The sequence below is a fragment of the Pleurodeles waltl genome, chromosome 12 (genome assembly GCF_031143425.1).
Source record: "Pleurodeles waltl isolate 20211129_DDA chromosome 12, aPleWal1.hap1.20221129, whole genome shotgun sequence".
Taxonomy (NCBI): Eukaryota; Metazoa; Chordata; class Amphibia; order Caudata; family Salamandridae; genus Pleurodeles; species Pleurodeles waltl.
In genome coordinates, this window is record NC_090451.1 from 5,026,609 (window position 1) to 5,045,813 (window position 19,205).

Here is a 19,205-nt window from a genome sequence, read left to right on the forward strand (position 1 = left end):
ACATTTCGATAAATTATCGTATCTTGTTTGGGTTAATATGTTGTTTTAACTTTAGCGTGTATGTTTATGACCTTCCTTAACGTGGAATCTTGCTAGCGCGCCTTCTCGCAGCGCGTAGGCTATTTTTAGCTGTTTCTTTTCAATACGCGAAGAGAACGGCCGCCCGCAGGGTCTCCCTTTCAGCTTGCTCGCGTCGCTACGAACGTTCTATTGTGAACGCCGGCTGACGCGAGTGCTAATCAGCACATTCTCCGCATTCCTGAGCGCATTCCTTCGGAAGCGCTCCTTCTACTGAAGACGCCTGCAGTGTTTTACCCGCTTTCACCGCCACGGAGCTCCGTTCCTCACCCTTATTCGCTTCAGTGTTTCTTGGCCTCATTCTACTCAGTTTTTTTCCAGTGTTCTGGTGAGTCACACAACGTCTATTCTCAGAGTCCGCCCTTATTTCTTAACCCTTACTTACCAGTTTTTGCCTCTTCCTTTCAGCAACATGGAATTTTCAAATTTCTTCACAGAAAATGATGATTCTGATGAAAAATTTTTTACTAACCTAAATAACTTTATTCAATCATCAGTCAAAAAAGCAGTTTCTGCTTCAATGGGAAAGATTTCCAAACAAATCCAATCTACAGTTTCATCCTGTTTGTCCCAATCACAACTGGCCCATTCTGCGGGGGAAAGCAGAAAGCGCAAAGCCTCGGAGGCTTCTCCTAATCAGGCTAACGCCTCATCTGCGCTATTGGAAAGTGAGCCAAGCTCACACAGGACAGAGGACGAAGTTCCTCAAAGGCCTCCTAGTACGGAGGGGAACAAAATTATGGGTACTAAAAGTAAACTAAAGTAAAAAACGTCACTAAGACCCATAAAATTGTGATTGCGGACATTAGAGACACTGATGACGATGATGACAATGGCTTCAATGTCTCTTCTTCTGAGAATGAGGATGACAACTCCTCAAATTTTTGGATTGGCCCCCCCCCTACAAAAAATCCAAGTCAACATCATCCGATCAATCCCCTCTCCTAGATTCAGATGGTAACCCCATGTTCGACCCCAGTCTAATTCACCACCCAAACTCAACCGAATGGTTACCTTCCGACCACGTTGCAAGTTACATTCTGGCAAAATTACGTCTTCCTCTAGACAAACAGGTACGAGCCAAGCTTCGCTCAGAATGTCCCAGGCCCTCCCTCCCCTTAAACATTACTGCCACCGCGTCTATAGATCCGTCCCTTTTAACTTTTTTCTCCAAATTTGCGAAAGACCCCCGTAAAAGGGTGGACAGAGCCTGGGCCTTGTGTCAGGATAAAGTCCTTGATTTGGTCGGTCCCCTATCCCGTATTTTTGACCTAGCTGAATCCGCTAGAATGAATGATGAATCCATCGACCCCGAAGAACTCTCCCTCTGGATCCAGAGAGGCTTTTGTTTGCTGGGAAATGCGAACGCAGCCATGACGCACGAGCGTCGTAAAGGACTACTGCTCAAACGAGATCCTAAACTGGCTAACTTAGCAGCTATGGACCCAGGATCTAAAGCTGATGGTTTACTCTTCGGAGATAATTTTATCAAAGAACTCCGCAAATATGTCACCACCTTTGCTTCATTAGACAAAGCCCAACAATCAATTTAAAAAGTTTTTAACTCACGAGTATTTGCCAGGGCCGGTAGAGGAAGAAGCCGCTCCACCGGCCGGTCCTTCAGGAACCAAGGCTTCCGAGGCTCCTATAGTTACCAACAACAACAACAGCAACAGGACTTTCACCCACAATTTTATCCCCAGCGTGCCAGGAGATACAGAGGAAGGAACCATCGCAGGTCCTACAATAACTCAGGTAAGCCAACATTGTGGCCATCTTTCTATAGGGGGTAGTCTAAAAAAATTTCTCCACAAATGGAAAGAAATTACATCAGATCCCTGGGTTCTCAACACTATCAAAGGCTACTTAATAGAACTTTACGAAACTCCCTTCCAACCGTCCCCTCTTCTTCCCCTCAGATTTTCAGAAGAAATGTCAAATCTTATCGATTCAGAAATCCAAGATCTACTTCAAAAACGTGCTATCCAACCAGCTCGTCCGCTCCACTCAGGCTTCATAAGCCCCCTCTTTCTAGTAATCAGAAAAAACAAGAAAATAAGACCGGTCATCAACCTCAAGCAATTCAATCAGTTTGTCATCTACAGACACTTCAAAATGGAAACGATTCTCCATCTAAGAGATTCGCTTCTCCTCAACGACTGGATGGTCCGTCTAGACCTGCAAGACACTTAACAGTCCCTATTCTTCACTCCCACAGAAAGTTTCTCCAATTCCAATGGAAATATCGCACCTATCAGTTCACTTCTCTGCCCTTCGGTCTTTCCTCGGCCCCTTGGTGTTTCACCAAGTTAATGAAACCTATTGTAGCTCTTCTCCGATCTCAGGGTTTCAGACTCATAATCTATCTGGACGATATCCTTCTTATGCACCAAGATATTTTGACACTTCGGTCCCAACTCTCTTTCACAATCTCACTACTATCAGACCTAGGCTTCTTAATCAACAACGATAAATCAATGTTTATCCCATCACAAACAACGGAATTCCTAGGTTTTCTAATCAATTCCTCTCAAGGCCTTCTACAACTCCCGGCCTCAAAAATAAAAAAAATCAAATCAGAGATAACTCTATCTTTACAGCAGACTTCTCTCTCCCTCAGGTCTCTTGCAAAAATTGTAGGTCTTCTTTCTTCTTCGATTCAAGCAATCTTCCCAGGTCCCCTGCACTACCGAGCGCTCCAAAGATTGAAAATCAGACACTTGCGCAAAGGTCTTGCTTATTCAGATTTCATCCCCCTCAACCTCGAATCCCGTACAGAACTCCAATGGTGGCTTGATCATCTAGAAGCCTGGAATGGCAGGACCATCTTTGCCTCAGCCCCAGATCTTGTATTAGAATCCAACGCAAGTCTAACAGGCTGGGGCGCAAGGTGTGGACAGATATCGACTGGAGGCACATGGTCTCGACAGGAGTCTTCATTGCACATCAACTATTTAGAGATGCTTGCAGGCTCCTTTGCAATAAAAGCCTTCACCAAAAACAGAGGGGGTGATTCTAACCCTGGCGGTCGGTGATAAAGCGGCGGCCAACCCGCCAACAGGCCGGCGGTCAAAAAAATGCAATTCTGACCCTGGCGGGAACCGCCAACACATGCCGCCGCTTTAACACTCCGACCGCCACGGCGGAACAAACAAACAGCGCGGCGGTCACCGCCAACAGCCAGGCGGCAGACAATGTACCGCCCACCCTATCACGACCCACCAATCCGCCACCTTTTCCGGGGCGGGAGCACCGCCGATAAAAACACGGCGGAAACAGACATTTTCAATGGAAAACGCTCACCTCTACGCACTCCACGTGGAAGGAGGACAGCATGGAACCCGAATTGAACATCATACCTGCTCTCGTCTACCTGCTCACCTACCACGAGTATGAACTCCGGCGCAGACGTCAACGGTGAGTACTGCACCTACGACACACGGGAGGGGGGAGGACGAAAGGTTACGGGCACACACATATGCGACCCCCCCAATATGTACACACCAATACAGAGCAACAAGTCACAGTGACACCACCCAAACACCCGTAAAAAATACAATGACATAACCAAATTTGGAATAAATATTTATGTACAAAAAAAGCTCCTGAAAATTATTGTCCAACCGTGAAAAATATTTACAATAAAAATAAATATATACACATCAGTGTATAACTGAAGTAACAAGTCCTGCACATCCTACGAATTTAACATGTCCGTGGGCCAATGTTTTGCGAAACAAGGGCAAAGCCCACACAGGAGACCTGAGTCCTTTGGAGAGAACACTGCAGGGGCATCTGATGTAAAAACTACAGGCACCTCAGGGGGAAGGGAAGGGGGGAGCACCACAGCCACATGAGTCCACGACGCCAGATCCACGAGGAGCCACCATGCCCACTGCACCATCCTGGGGAGTGCAAAGCCACAGTCTCTCAAGTCTCTACAGTGGGTGGGCTGCCCACTGTACCATCCTGGGGAGTGCAAAGCCACAGTCTCTCAATGTCTCTACAGTGGGTGGGCTGCCCACTGTACCATCCTGGGGAGTGCAAAGCCACAGTCTCTCAATGTCTCTACAGTGGGTGGGCTGCCCACTGTACCATCCTGGGGAGTGCAAAGCCACAGTCTCTCAATGTCTCTACAGTGGGTGGGCTGCCCACTGTACCATCCTGGGGAGTGCAAAGCCACAGTCTCTCAATGTCTCTACAGTGGGTGGGCTGCCCACTGTACCATCCTGGGGAGTGCAAAGCCACAGTCTCTCAAGTCTCTACAGTGGGTGGGCTGCCCACTGTACCATCCTGGGGAGTGCAAAGCCACAGTTCTCAAGTCTCTACAGTGGGTGGATTGCCCACTGTACCATCCTGGGGAGTGCAAAGCCACAGTCCATCAGGTGGATGACAGTCTCCACTGGTCAAGGAGGAGGCATGGTGGGCACAGTGAACCATAAACAGTGCTTGAGACGGCGGTGCCCAGCGGAGCGGTGCTTGAGATGAAGGGCCCAGCGGAGCGGTGCTTGAGATGAAGGGCCCAGCGGAGCGGTGCTTGAGATGAAGGGCCCAGCGGAGCGGTGCTTGAGATGGCGATGCCCAGCGGAGCGGTGCTTGAGATGAAGGGCCCAGCGGAGCGGTGCTTGACATGGCGATGCCCAGCGGAGCGGTGCTTGAGATGAAGAGCCCAGCGGAGCGGTGCTTGAGATGAAGGGCCCAGCGGAGCGGTGCTTGACAGGAAGGGCCCAGCGGAGCGGTGCTTGAGATGAAGGGCCCAGCGGAGCGGTGCTTGAGATGGCGATGCCCAGCGGAGCGGTGCTTGACATGGCGATGCCCAGCAGAGCGGTGCTTGAGATGAAGGGCCCAGCGGAGCGGTGCTTGAGATGAAGGGCCCAGCGGAGCGGTGCTTGAGATGAAGGGCCCAGCGGAGCAGTGCTTGAGATGAAGGGCCCAGCAGAGCGGTGCTTGAGATGAAGGGCCCAGCGGAGCGGTGCTCTTCTGCACGGCGGGCCCTGTTCAGCGGTACCTGTCTTCACGGCGGGGCCCTGTTCAGCGGTACCTGTCTTCACGGCGGGGCCCTGTTCAGCGGTGCTCTTCTGCACGGCGGGCCCTTTTCAGCGGTACCTGTCTTCACGGCGGGCCCTGTTCAGCGGTACCTGTCTTCACGGCGGGGCCCTGTTCAGCGGTGCTCTTCTGCACGGCGGGCCCTGTTCAGCGGTACCTGTCTTCACGGCGGGGCCCTGTTCAGCGGTGCTCTTCTGCACGGCGGGCCCTGTTCAGCGGTACCTGTCTTCACGGCGGGGCCCTGTTCAGTGGTGCTCTTCTGCACGGCGGGCCCTGTTCAGCGGTACCTGTCTTCACGGCGGGGCCCTGTTCAGCGGTGCTCTTCTGCACGGCGGGCCCTGTTCAGCGGTGCTCTTCTGCACGGCGGGCCCTGTTCAGCGGTACCTGTCTTCACGGCGGGCCCTGTTCAGCGGTACCTGTCTTCACGGCGGGGCCCTGTTCAGCGGTGCTCTTCTGCACGGCGGGCCCTGTTCAGCGGTACCTGTCTTCACGGCGGGGCCCTGTTCAGCGGTACCCATCCAGTAGGTCAAGGGAGCCAGACCTGGGCTGGACTCCCTGCTCAGTCGCCCTCGGACCGTGACGTTTCTGGACCCTTCGGGGACGGAGTCCTGGGCTCTTTAGTGTCCTCCTTCGCAGCTGGGATGTGACATGTGGGGCCCACCTGCTCCGCGCTCCTGCTGCCCTTCCGCTCCTTAGATGGGGCTCTCGGGCCCTTGCCTCCCCTAGATGTTGTGGCTGGTGAAGTGGGCGCACATTGCTCCTTGGGGGCAGCCGTGTCAGTCCTCGCACGGCGGCCCTTGTGTTTGCGGGTCCTCTTGCCGGGGGGGGGCTGGATGTGTCCTTGCTGCTGATCGAAGTGTCACTGCTGGCAAAGGGTGGACTCCAGTACCCATGCACAACAGTGACACTCGAAGCTGGGCTGGTGGTGGCTGTGGTGCTCTTGGGACTCTTTGCAGATGGAGGGGGTAGGTCATCGGAGGGAAAGAGGTTAAGATTAGACAGGAAAAGTTTTTTAGGTCCAAGGTAAAGGGTAGGAGAAGTGGTGATGGGAGTAGAGGAAGAGGATGTGGTTGTAGGAGAGTCTGGTGTGCTGTCATTGGGTGAAGGTGCTGGTGCTGTAGGCTGTCGTGAGGTGGATGGCTGTTGGGTGGGTGTCTGCCTGCGTTTGTGTGTCTTGGAAGAGGGGGTGACAGACACAGTGGGAGAGGACACAGGGGACGTGTAAATGCCAGTGGGGGTGGTGACTGCACGTGTGAGGACTGTAGTGGAGGGTGAGGTGGTGATGGAAGCACTGGCTGATGTTGGGGTGCATGCAGGTGTGAGTGTAGACGTCACAGGGAGGGAGGAGGAAGACGAGGAGGAGGGGGACACAGAGGTGGTAGTGACTGTTGGAGTGTCTGCATCTGTGTGTTGCTTGGGTGAGTGTTTGTGGGATCTGTGGTGCTTGTGTCTGGATGAGCTGCCCTTGGGTGTTGAGGTGTGTGCAGGCTGGTCTGATGGTGTGGATGGGATAGGCTGAGGAACAGGAGACAGAGACAGGCTGGAGGCAGACAGAAGAGGGAGGCTGGAAACAGGGACAATGGCTGCCGTCAGTGCTGAGGCCAGAGCAGTGAACGCTCGTTGTTGGGCAGCCTGATCCGAATGAATGCCCTCCAGGTACGCATTGCTCTGTTGCACCTCCCTTTGCACACCCTGGATGGCATTAAAAAGGGTAGTCTGCCCAACAATGAGCGTCCTCACGAGGTCAATGAGCTCCGCACTGAGGGCAGCAGGGGTAACAGAGGCAGGGGCTGAGGTGCCTGGGGCGAAGGAGACGCGCGCCTTCCTGGGCGAACGGGCACGGAGCGAAGACTGAGGGGCTGCTGGGAGGGCGGTGCTGGTGCGCTGGGTGGCGGCTGTACCTGTAGAGGCGGGGGGCACGGATGTTGCCGCCACCGCTGGGGAGCACCCATCCGAGGACGTGTCTGTGTCGCTTGTCTCACCACCGGTCCCCGTTGTGGTGCTCCCCTCGCCCTCCGGATCCCTGGTGCCCTCGGTGTCTGTTCCTGGGCCCACCGGGGCCTTGTGACCTGCAGCTCCCTCGTGCTCCGATGCCAGATCTCCTCCGCCTGATGATGCTAATGCACACATGCACAAGAAGATGAAGAAAAAGGGTGGGGGGAGAAAAAAGAAGACCAGGTTGAGTGCATGCAATGTCAACACCGTTGGCGGAGAGGACAGACACAGGAGCCTCATGCACTAAGCCGCGCATTCGGGGTACACTACTCAGTACTACTGACTAGGACAACAGGTCAAGAGACGTCAAACGCGCACATGGGTGATGCTGGACCATCAATGGCTGTACTTGTCACCCTACAGAGGTGGGGGCCGGGGGCACAGGGCCATGCCTAAGGGAGAGGACTATACTACAGAAAGCGCCCTGGCCTAATGTCACCCACAGCCCTCCTCCCCCACCCAGACGCCTCCACTGCGCATAAAGATAGGAGAATGTGCTGATACTCACCCCCTTGTGTCTGCTGTGATGTCTTCAAGCGCCCATCCAAATCAGGGTAGGCCACCGCCAGGATCCGGGACATCAGGGGGGTCATGGTGCGACTGGCACCCCTCCTAGGTTGGGAGGCCATCCCCAGCAGTGATTCTGCGGTCTTCCTTGTTCCGCGGCGGATGACCTCCCACCTCTTGCGGCAGTGGGTGCCCCGTCTGTTGTGGACCCCCAAGTTCCGGACTTCCTTGGCGATGGCACGCCAAATATCGATTTTCTGATGGGCGCTCACCTGTTTGACATGTACAGGGTGGGAAAGAGAAAACGTCACATTTCTGCATGTTTGGAGTACATGGCCCCCCCTCCCCAACCTTGCCATGTGGCCCATTCTCTCATCTGTCATGCGTTGCACTCCTCATTTCCTCCCCACCCCACCAACTTACATCCCCCCCACTCCACACAGGCATAACCCATTCAATGTGCACTCAGTGTACTCACCTGTTGGTCTGGAGGACCGTAGAGTAGCGCATACTGGGGGAGGACCCCATCCACAAGTTTGTCCAACTCTTCAGACGTGAAGGCAGGGGCCCTTTCCCCAGTCGCAGCAGCCATTGTCACTTCCAGACCGAGTTCACAGCAGCACTTGCAGTATAGGTCCTCTCCTGTGGATGATCAGGTCTCGAGTGATTAAGCAGATAGGAAATGGCGGTCACGCCCGCGGCGGTGCGTACCGCGACCGCCGGCGCACATCGTCATTGGCTCCTGAATCCCATAGGCTTCAATGTTAACCAATGCGTCTTCGCACAGCGGTCTTCGACCGCCTACCGCCACGGTGTGCCCCGCAAGCGCAGTGACCTCACATCCCATTGTCCCACTTCACAGGTCAGGCAGCCGCCATTTCAAGGGCCCACATGGCTTAATTTCTAATGCGTCACACAGGGCTAGGCCTTGCTTTGGCACACATACAAACATAGCAACCCATACATTTACCTGTACTGTGCAAGCTGTGTTGTACGTACCTGTGAGTGGATTGACTCTGTACTCCATATTCTCCTTCCTAGGCACCGTCCGCTGGGACTTGCGATGAGAAGGAGGAATCCTCGCGTGTACGGGCCGCTGGTGGACCTGTCGACAATGGAAGAACGCCATATAATACTACGATACCGACTTGACCGAGCCACCATCCATGAACTGTGTGCCCAGCTGGAGCCAGCCCTGATGTCCCCCATCCGCCAACCCACAGGAATTCCCCCTCTAGTGCAGGTTCTGTCTGTCCTCCATTTTTTTGCAAGTGGCTCATTCCAGACAACAGTGGCCATGTCATCTGGAATGTCTCAGCCTATGTTTTCCGAGATCTTGTCCAGAGTGTTGTCTGCCCTGATGAAACTCATGCGGAGCTACATCATTTTCCCAGAGGAGGCTGATTTGCCTACTGTGAAAGCTGATTTCTATGCCCTTGGACACATCCCCAACATCATTGGTGCAATTGATGGGACCCATGTGGCTTTAGTCCCCCCAAATGACGATGAACAGGTGTACAGGAACAGGAAGAATTATCATTCTATGAATGTGCAGGTGGTCTGTTTGGCTGACCAGTACATCTCCCATGTAAATGCCAAGTTCCCTGGGTCAGTGCATGACGCGTATGTTATGCGATATAGCAGCATTCCCTATGTGATGGAACAGCTACAGAGACAGCGTGTGTGGCTAATAGGTGACTCTGGTTACCCCAACCTGCCGTGGCTATTGACCCCAGTGAGGAATCCCAGGACCAGGGCAGAGGAACGGTACAATGAGGCCCATGGGCGTACTAGGAGGGTGATTGAGCGAACCTTTGGCCTCCTGAAGGCCAGATTTAGGTGCCTGCATATGACTGGTGGATCCCTAATGTACTCACCAAAGAAGGTGTGCCATATCATCGTGGCGTGCTGTATGCTTCACAACCTGGCTTTGCAACGCCAGGTGCCTTTCCTGCAGGAGGATGGTCCAGATGGTGGTGTTGTAGAAGCCGTGGAGCCTGTGGAGGGTGAAGAGGAGGAAGACGAAGAGGACGACACAGACAATAGGGACAGAGTGATACAACAGTATTTCCAGTAGCCCACAGGTAAGAATCACCCACGCCATTTCACAATTGCTTATAGCCTCCTGCATCTGTACTTTCTGTAGTTCCCCCCAGTTCTTTTTAACTAATTTTTGGTTTTCCCTTCCCTTCTCAGTGCTGTATGACTCAGTGCGTGACTTCTGCTTGGTTTGCCCATGAACTACATCGTATTGACATTGGTATGTTGTCATCACTAATTGACAGAACAGATATTGAACAGTAATGTGTAATACATTTGTTAAGAATACAGCATGACTCCAAATTGATTTGTGTGCAATATGTGATTTATTTACAGTGCTAGATATTGGTACATGTGATTATAAGGGTGATGGGTGGGGGTGGAGTAATGTCCATGGCAGAGTCCAGTTCTCAGTCTCACAGGTGCATTGTCCTTTTGCCTGTGGAAGGATGGAGCAGAGGCAGTTCATGGTTGGACAGGGTGGCAATGTGGGACAGTGGGAAGACTTCAGGGGGTATGTCCTGCTGGCGGGGGTCTTGACATCCTACTCTGTCGTTTTTTTGGATCTCAGGCTCCTCTTACGGGGTGGTTGTTCTTCAGCAGGAGGTGGGGTTCTGGTGGGCTGTCGTGGTGTTGGGGCCTCCTGTCCACTAGCGCCGGCGGAGGTGGTAGGCTGTTCCTGGTCCGGGCTAGTGACAGGGGCCCTGTGTGGTGCCACATGGTCCCGCAACGTGTCTTCGATCCTGTTGAGGGCCAGGACGATGGTCCCCATTGCGGTCCCGATGTTTCTCAGCTCGTCCCTGAACCCCATGTAGCGTTCCTCCTGCTGTGCCTGGATCTCAGTGAACCTGGCCAGTACCGTCGCCATCGTCTCTTGGGAGTGGTGGTAGGCCCCCATGATGGTGGTGAGGGCCTCTTGGAGAGTGGGTTCCCTGGGCCTCTCCTCCCCCCCTGTCGCACAGCAGCCCTCCGAGCTGCCCGGTTTCCCCCGGCCTCTGTCCCCTGGACGGTGTGCCCACTACCACTGCCCCCAGGTCCCTGTTGTTGTTGGGGTGTTGGGTTAGCCTGGGTGCCCTGTAGTGGCAGACACACCGCTGATTGACCTGTCCTAGAGACAGAGGCATGGGCCCGCTGGGTGGGAGCTGTGCTGGTGTTGCCAGAGGGGGTCGGGTCTGGTGTGGCCTGTGGCTGCCTGAGGGGAACCGACTGCCCAGAGGTCCCAGATGGTCCGGGCTGGTCATCAGGTTCAGTGTCGACAGAGCTGCTGTCCTCACTGTGGGCCTGTTCCGGGGGTGGGATGGACATTTCTGGACCCTCCTGAGCGGTGTGTTGGCGTTCGGGTCCTGCATGGGGTAAGAGAGTTTGGTTATTGTTTCTGTGTGTGCAATAGCGTGCGTGTTATGGGTGCCCTTGTCCCCCAGTGCAGGCATTCCCTTGAGGGAGGTGTTGTGAGGGTAGTTAGTGGGGGGGGGATGGGTAAGTGCAGTGGTCATGCTTAGGTGATGGGTGTCCATGGTTTGTGTTGGCATGCAGGGGTTGGTGTTGGGATGGGTGGGTTGTGCTGGTGAGACATTCTCAGGGAAGATGTGTGCTGGGGGGTTGGGGGTGAGGGTGGGGGTGTGGGTTGGCATGCTGGTGGGTGGGGGGGATATAGTAGTTGAGATTGGACTTACCAGAGTCCATTCCTCCGGCTACTCCAGCGAGGCCCTGAGGATGCAGGATGTTCAAGACCTCTTGCTCCCATGATGTAAATTCGGGAGGGGTGGATGGGGGTCCGCCGCCAGTCTTCTGGACCGCGATGTTGTGCCTGGAGACCATCGAGCGGACCTTCCCCCGTAGGTTGTTCCATCGTTTATGGATGCCCTCCCTATTCCTGGGATGCTGTCCCACCGCGTTGACCCTGTCCACGATCCGCTGCCATAGCTCCGCCTTCCTAGCTATACTGGTGTGCTGCACCTGTGAGCCGAAGAGCTGGGGTTCCACTCTTAGGATTTCCTCCACCATGACCCGGAGTTCTTGGTCCGAAAACCGTGGGTGCCTTTGGGGTGCCATGGGGTGGTGTGGGTGAGGTGTGGGGTGGTGTATGTGATGATGAGTATGTTGGTGTGTGGTACTTTGTGCTACTATGTGGTGTGTGTGATGGTGTAGTGTGCCTCAGTGTGTATTGCTATATATTGTTTGCTGTGTCTCTCTCTCCTTCGTCAAAATTTGGGTTGTAGGGGTTTGTGGGTGATGTGGGTGTGTGTTTTATAGTTGGTTGATTGTGTGGGAGTGGTGTGTGTATGTGTATCAGGTGTGTGTATTTCGAATTGTCCAATGTGGCTGTGTTTTGGTGCTGGGTGTGTATTTTGACCGCAGCGGTGTGTAGCGCCAATGGAATACCGCGTTTGAAAGACCGCCGCGTGGATTCGTGGGTCAGAATGGCATGGGTGTATTTCTGTTGGCGTGACGGTGGGGGTTTGGTCATCTCCAGTTTATCGCTGCCCGCTGATGTGGCGGGCTGCAGTGGAGGTCGGATTTTTGGAGGTTTGGCCGTTGTGGGTCAGAATGACCGTGGCGGCGTACCGCGGCGGTGTTATGGCGGTCTTCTGACCGGCGGTAAGCGCCTTTTACCGCCGAGGTCAGAATGACCCCCAGAGTCTCTTGTTCCGTTCTTCTTTGTATGGACAATCTGACAGCTGTAAAATACATCAATCATCTCGGCGGTACCAAGTCCAAACCCCTTTCAGATCTAGCAAAAAGCTTTTGGGAATTTTGTCTTCATCAAAAAATTTCAGTTCAAGCAGAATACTTACCAGGTTCTCTCAACTCAGTTGCAGACTGGTATTCTCGTCATCTTTCTGATTACAGCGACTGGATGCTTCACTCCTCAGTTTTCACGTCTATCCATCGCAAATGGGGTCCATTTCAGATAGATCTCTTCGCTTCCCGCTTGAATGCTCAACTTCCTCGCTTCTTCAGCTGGAGATCCGATCCGCACGCCCTGGCGACTGATGCATTTCTCCAACAATGGAATCATGCAATAAACTTTGCATTCCCTCCTTTTATCATGATAAACAGAGTCCTCAACCAACTTTGCCGTCAAAGAGCCACACTAGTTCTAGTAGCCCCATTGTGGCAAGCCCAAGTGTGGTACCCCACTCTCCTAGATTTAGCCATCGACTTCCCGGTTCTTCTACCCTCCTTTCCCTCCCTCCTTCTGAACCCTCAAGGTCTCCCTCACGACCTCATTCTCAACAAAACTCTTCTCCTATCCGCCTGGAAGGTTTCAGGTCTTCCTCATCTTACCCAGGAATTTCACTCGAGGCTTCAACCTATATCAACAATTCCTAGGCCCCAGGCACGTCCAAGGCTTACAAATCAGCTTGGTCCATCTGGTCTAGCTGGTGTTTGGGAAAATCACGCGATCCCTTTTCAGCAGATCTAACCCTAATAGCTAACTTTCTTGCTTCCCAAGCTAGCGCCGGCAAATCTTACAGAACCATCAATCTCTATAGATCAGCTATATCCCTACACCACCCGTTTATAAACGGAAAACCTGTAGGTGAACACCCTGTTATTTGTCGTCTATTAAAAGGAGTAAAATTCTCCAATCCCCCAATCCCCAAGTATTCCACTTTATGGGATGTGAATCTTGTTTTGCAAATGTTCGTTTCATGGCAGGATAACGATTTCTTATCTTTGAAAATGCTTTCAGCCAAACTAACAATGTTACTTTGTCTTGTGTCTATCAAACGTCTTTCTGACGTCAAAGCTCTAGATATTTCGGCTCGTCACTTCACTCCTACTGGTGTTATGTTCAATGTCTCTCGTCGTACAAAAACTAATATTACTTCTGTTTTCTATCCCTTCTTTCCAAATCACCCAAAACTTTGTGTGGGAAACTGTTTAAAAGTTTATGAACAAAAAACGGCCGATCTTAGAACATCTTCCGCTTCCCAACTGTTGATTTCCTTCAGAAAACCCCATAAACCTGTATCTTCCCCTACCTTAGCTCGTTGGGTCAAGTGGGTGATGTCCCTAGCAGGCATCGATACTTCAAAATTTGGTGCCCATTCTGCTAGAGGCGCCATGGCGTCAAAAGCTTTCTGGGCTGGATCACGCTTGGAAGATATTCTAAGATCGGCAGATTGGTCAAACAATGCTACCTTTCGTACTTTTTATTGTAAACCTGTTAGTACAGCATCTTCTGTAGTAGTTAACATGCTTTAAACAAGCATAATAGGAGCCTCCTGTCTTGTCATAAAAAGTCTTATTTTTATTAAAGACACTGAGGCGAGTATTATCCCACCGCTTATTGTACTAACGTTGTTTTTTCCCACCCTCTCTAGTTAATACCAACGCTCCAGCATCCTCTTCAACCTAATGCATTGGATGCCAATTCTCCTCGAAGGACTCGTTCGCCGCAACGTCCATTGATCTTGGATCCCTGCATCCATCATCCTGTCAAGCCATCCTATTCACCTAACTTGGACAGAATTCAAGACTTTTTTGCTCTAATCCTGGCAATATGTTTAATTTGTTGTATAGTGCCTTTATTCAATTCTGTTTCTTGACTGTCTCGCAACCGAAAAGAGGGCTGCCTGCAGTCAGGATTGGTATATGTTACCTGATACAGTATACTGATTGGTTAATGTTATTAGTCTTACCTCCCATCGGTTGCTTGTTGCGCAAACCTCTGGGATTGGTGTTTTCCTCTTGGCTGCTATTAAAATAAAGCAGGAAAAGAAAGCATAATACTCGCCTCCGTGTCTTTAATAAAATTAAGACTTTCCATCATAAAATACTTGGAAAATCTACATTATGTGGCATAATGCAGCATATTTTGAACTAGTATTACATCATTATTTCATAATTTTTAAACTCAGTAACACTGTCTGGGCACTGGTTGCACCTCATAAGTACAATCTTTAGTACCCAAATATAGTAATAAGCAAAAAAAGGTGACCAGTCTAGCTTTGCAAAGGACCTTTTACTACGTGTCAACTTGTGTCGCTGCATTTTTGGTAAATTTGTAACCGTTTGTGCTAGAAGCACATTTTTTTGCTAAAAGCTACAGATTATACAGATATAATGGAGCACCTGGAGTGGATGTGACTGAATTTAGGGGCAGATTTAAGGAAAGTGGCGCTGAACCTAGTGGAGTGCCACTTTCCTTGCACCTCTTAGCGCCCCCTACTGCCACCATGTGTGCACTGTATCTAAGATACAGCACACCATGGTGCAGGGTAGGGGGCAAAAGTGTCAACATTTTTGATGCTATTGATATACTGTTCAGGGTTAGCACCCACATTGTGTGGTGCTAACCATGAACAGTATATAGGGGCCCATTGTAAACGATGGTGTGCCCCTTTAAGTGCCGAAAAAATGACTCTTGGTGTTATTTTTTCAGCGCCCCCTAATGGGGGAATGCCCCCTCTGTATACATTATGCATGGTATATGCATAATGTAGCACAAAGGGTTACAAAGTGTTACACTGAAAGCATTTCACCACTTTGTGAATATGGTGCGGAGAAAAGACCACCTTAGCATAAAACAAATGACGCTAAGGTGGCGCTAGGCCCTCTCACATCTGGGCCTTAGTGCATGAGCAGAAGCAGGAGGAAAGAGAAAGCGAGGGTTAGGGTGAGGGCGAAGCCAGGGACGTAGCTTTGGGGGGGTGGTTTGGCGCGTTACGCCCCCCTAAAAATGTATTCTGTAGTAAATAGTTGGGTACAAGGGCTTTCAGTCAGATATGATGAAGTCTGTTGGATTTCACCTTTCATTACATGCCCACTCAGATGAAACACACACACTTTCTCCATCTCTCTCATCTGTTTTGAAGGCTTTAAAAATGTTGATCAGTTTGAAAAATGTTGTGTTTTAACTACCCCTAAAAATCCGTCCTCCTCTCTCTTTCCACTGCCTCTTATGCCCTCTTATGTTGTGCTTCTCATATAATGAATTTTAACAAGATATCCCAGCAAGACTGTTAAGAAATCTGATGCATACTTTCCCCCAATCTTAATGATCAAGCTACGCCCCTGGGCGCGGCTGGAGGCTTGCAGGAGATGCAGCCCGCAGTCCACTGTTTGGCCGAAGCAGCAAAGCAGTGGCTGTGGCTGGGCGACCCTCCTAAAGCGACCTGGCTGAGCAGCAGGACACAGCTAACCAGTGGTTTGGCACTCTGGTGCCCAACAGTGCCAGAGAAGCCCATTTAGCCGCCACCGCCGAAGCCCAAGCTTCAAGCCCAAGGAAGCTGCCACAAGAAGCACAAGAGCTAAGCAGTGACATGGCGGTAAGTGCACAGGCACAGGATGGCTCCCTGCCTTGAGTGGAGGTGACCGCAGTAAGATCAGTGCAGCTTGCTTGCAGAGGGAGAGACACCTATACTGCCTGAGTCACCCATTATTGCCCTTTTTGTACAAAATTATCCCCACATTGTCTAAATCTGCGATCGTTGTCACCCACAGAGTCCTACTCGTCACCCCCTGAGTAGCACCCCCAATGGCCACGTTGGCTGAATGCCCCAATTTGCCCACTAATCTAACCTGTCCCAATGCACCTTGGGTGCACTCAGGTGCCCGCTTAGAAAAACTGCAAGAATAGCTGGGGCAGACTCGGTGGGTCATTGGAGATTGTAGTCACCCGGAAGGGGGTCTGGTGCAGAGGATAGAACGAAGAGGACAAAGAGGAGTGTAAGGGGTGGACCGTGCTGTCGGGGCAGAAACTATCCTAATATCATTCCAACTGGTCCACTGCACTGCAAATGGGTTCAACCTCCCCAAGTTTCCCCAAGTGTTGTCTACTTCAGAGATTGCCTCTGAAGGCAAGGTCCCAAGCCAAGGAAGTCTGGAAGAGGAGATAGTTAGCTGTGCTTGTGCCCTCTCATCCTGATAAGGAGCTGAACGATCTCCAAGGGTTGGACGGGCTGCCATCGCGTCGCCTCAAGACCTCGCACATCCAAAGGCTGGGAGAAGGCAGCGGCAGAAGACATATCAAGCGGCCTATTAAACATCTATCAAATGCAAAGTGCAAAGAATAAATCTCAAAATCTAATACAGGTAAAAAGGAGCCTGAAAGGCCACACTCTGTGCTGGACCAGGAGTAAGGGATAGCCAAGCTTGTTTTTTGCAGGTTGTTCTCATAAACCCCTCCGAACCCAACCAAAATCCAACCTCTACTTGTCTAAACATCAATCAAAAACTAATCAAACTGCAACAAAAGGCCAGTCTTTCGCTGGCCTCTACCAAATGGACTGTAGTCCAGTAAGTCACCTCTCAGCCAGCCTCCCAAGATGAGATCAGGAAGACCTGGTAACCAATATTCCACAAAGCCTATAAAAGACCAACTCAGAGAAAAGCAAACCAAGATATTAAGACAGTTAAATCCTGTGACAGAAGAACTCCTCTAGGGTGTACCCTTTTGACACCGCCAATAGTGACATTCTTCGGCAAAGCCAACTCAAACCACAAATTTACATTCCTCAAAGTCCCCATGTCAGCAATAGACCCTACACCAGAGGGAATTCCAGAGCTGCCTCACTCCTTAACACCTCAGAAGATGAAATCAGGAAATCAGGTTCAACAGTTGTTTCCCAAGTAAGCCCAATACAAAAGTTTGTTTGCACCAGCGGAAAGTCCCCTACACTGCTGTTCGATCCAAAACCTAATGCAATTTTGGTTGAAGCTCCGGTCCGCGTGTTGTGTAGCCATTTTAGTTATAGCTCCATGCACATTATTTTAGCAAGACCAGGCCTGCAGCTGTGCACTTTACCCTAGATATATTTTATTCAGCTTCGTTTATTATTTTAACAATAGCCACATTTGCGGTCTTGTTTTATTTCTCTCTAGCTAGCTGTTCTTTGCCTAGGCCAGCACTGCCTTTTACTCTCTGCTTCTCTCAAGGCTGCAGTAAGATAGCTTGCCGGTAAACGTGGTAACGCTTTGTCTCTGGTATTCATAGAAACATGCACATCCTTATATAGGGATATTTTCCCAGAACATCAGCTGTTTCATTATAAAAACACTTCTCTGTCCCATACACGTTAGATGGAGATTCCAGCCAGATGACAACAACTGTATGCTGATTGCTGAATGCCTCGCTACAGCTGCTTATGTAGACTTCAGGCCTCTTTCTCAGGTATGAGGGATGATGTCTTCCCAGAGGAACCTGAAGGGCAGAACTAGAGCTGTGCTCTAATATAGCCTAGGTAGGAATTAGTCTATTGACCCTAATGACAATATGGTAGCATTATTTTTATGCTTTACTCTCCTTGTCACAATTTTAATCCCGTCATGCTTTATCGTCCTGGTTATTGCAGTACATGCTTTGCTTTATTATCTAAGATGCAGTTGCTTCATTAAAACGTTATTGAAACATACTGTATACTGCCTCTGATTGTCCTTATATATGTGAGACTAATATAACTGAGAGATACGATCTGAGTGTCTTGTGCCCAATCATCCCTGCTCTTGGGTGGAGATGAGGCACTGCTAGTTAGCCAGAACAAAACCCAGATTGGGCCGCCAGGTGTCACCTGTAATGGGTTAGACTCAGTCTCCCACACCGCAGGCGATTCTGCCACTCAAATCCAGTAGTCTCATTAGAATAATGAGAGTCTACATGACACATGTACCTAATCAATTGCGCTCCACCCCACATATAGCCTGTGAGAAGACTTTAAATCAAGATAGTCAATGTTACACTAACCATGGAATCATGGCAGATGCTAAGGTGAAGGTCAGCTCATGGTCGTGTTCAATTTCTATCTCAAACAATATGGACCTAGTGCAGGCACTGGAAAATAGGATTGAGAGAGCGTAGCTTTTATGCTCAATATTAACATGAAATGTTTATGAACTAATGCGTAATAATGGCGCATAGAAAATTTATTAATGTGCTTTTGCTAAACGTGCGCTTGAAGTGTGCCCACGGGGAGTGGCCGCCAATTTATACAATGATTAATACAACTGACTAATGATGTAGAATTAATGTATTAATGTATGGTTTTACACTAAATATTAACGGTTATATGTTAAAGTTTTGCAAATAAATCATTAGGCCTTAGTTAGCATGAGTCGAGGCCTAGCTGCCCGGTTTCATATTAAATGTGTTTTTCTAACGTACAGTGTGCTGACTTGCTGAAGGGCATGAACTCGTACTTTTCCAAAAGCTAGAAGATGAGTGTAACCGTTGTAGATCCGTTCTCATGAAATTCGACTTGCTCAAGAAAACATTCTTGCTGAATGCATCAGTGTGGACTAGATATAGGTACAAGGTCGCCTGAACCGGTACAGACAATGGAACCACTGACTAGAGATGCGAAAAGGACCACGAGAGTATGAAATCATACCGGACATTCTACCCGTTGGAGACGTCAATCACATGAACCAATAAACTATGTGAGAACTGTTATGGGGTGACAATTTTGATGAAATCACTGGAAACCTATTGGATGGAGATAGTGGGGTGCCAACCTCACCCAATCCGAAATTAGGGGACTGTACAACAGAAAAGGGATAAAAACCTATGATACAAGGAGCCATTAGGAGATGCC

General features: G+C 50.5%; 1 long non-coding RNA gene across 1 annotated transcript in view; it reads left to right on the top strand.

The window, feature by feature from the left end:
* LOC138268373 (uncharacterized) overlaps positions 1–14,397 on the top strand; it is a 40,367-nt gene extending 25,970 nt beyond the window's left edge. Inside the window, exon 3 of the long non-coding RNA XR_011199987.1 lies at positions 13,998–14,397. This is a non-coding gene — a long non-coding RNA (uncharacterized lncRNA). The remainder of the gene's footprint in view (positions 1–13,997) is intronic.
* Positions 14,398–19,205: the final 4,808 nt, after the last annotated feature.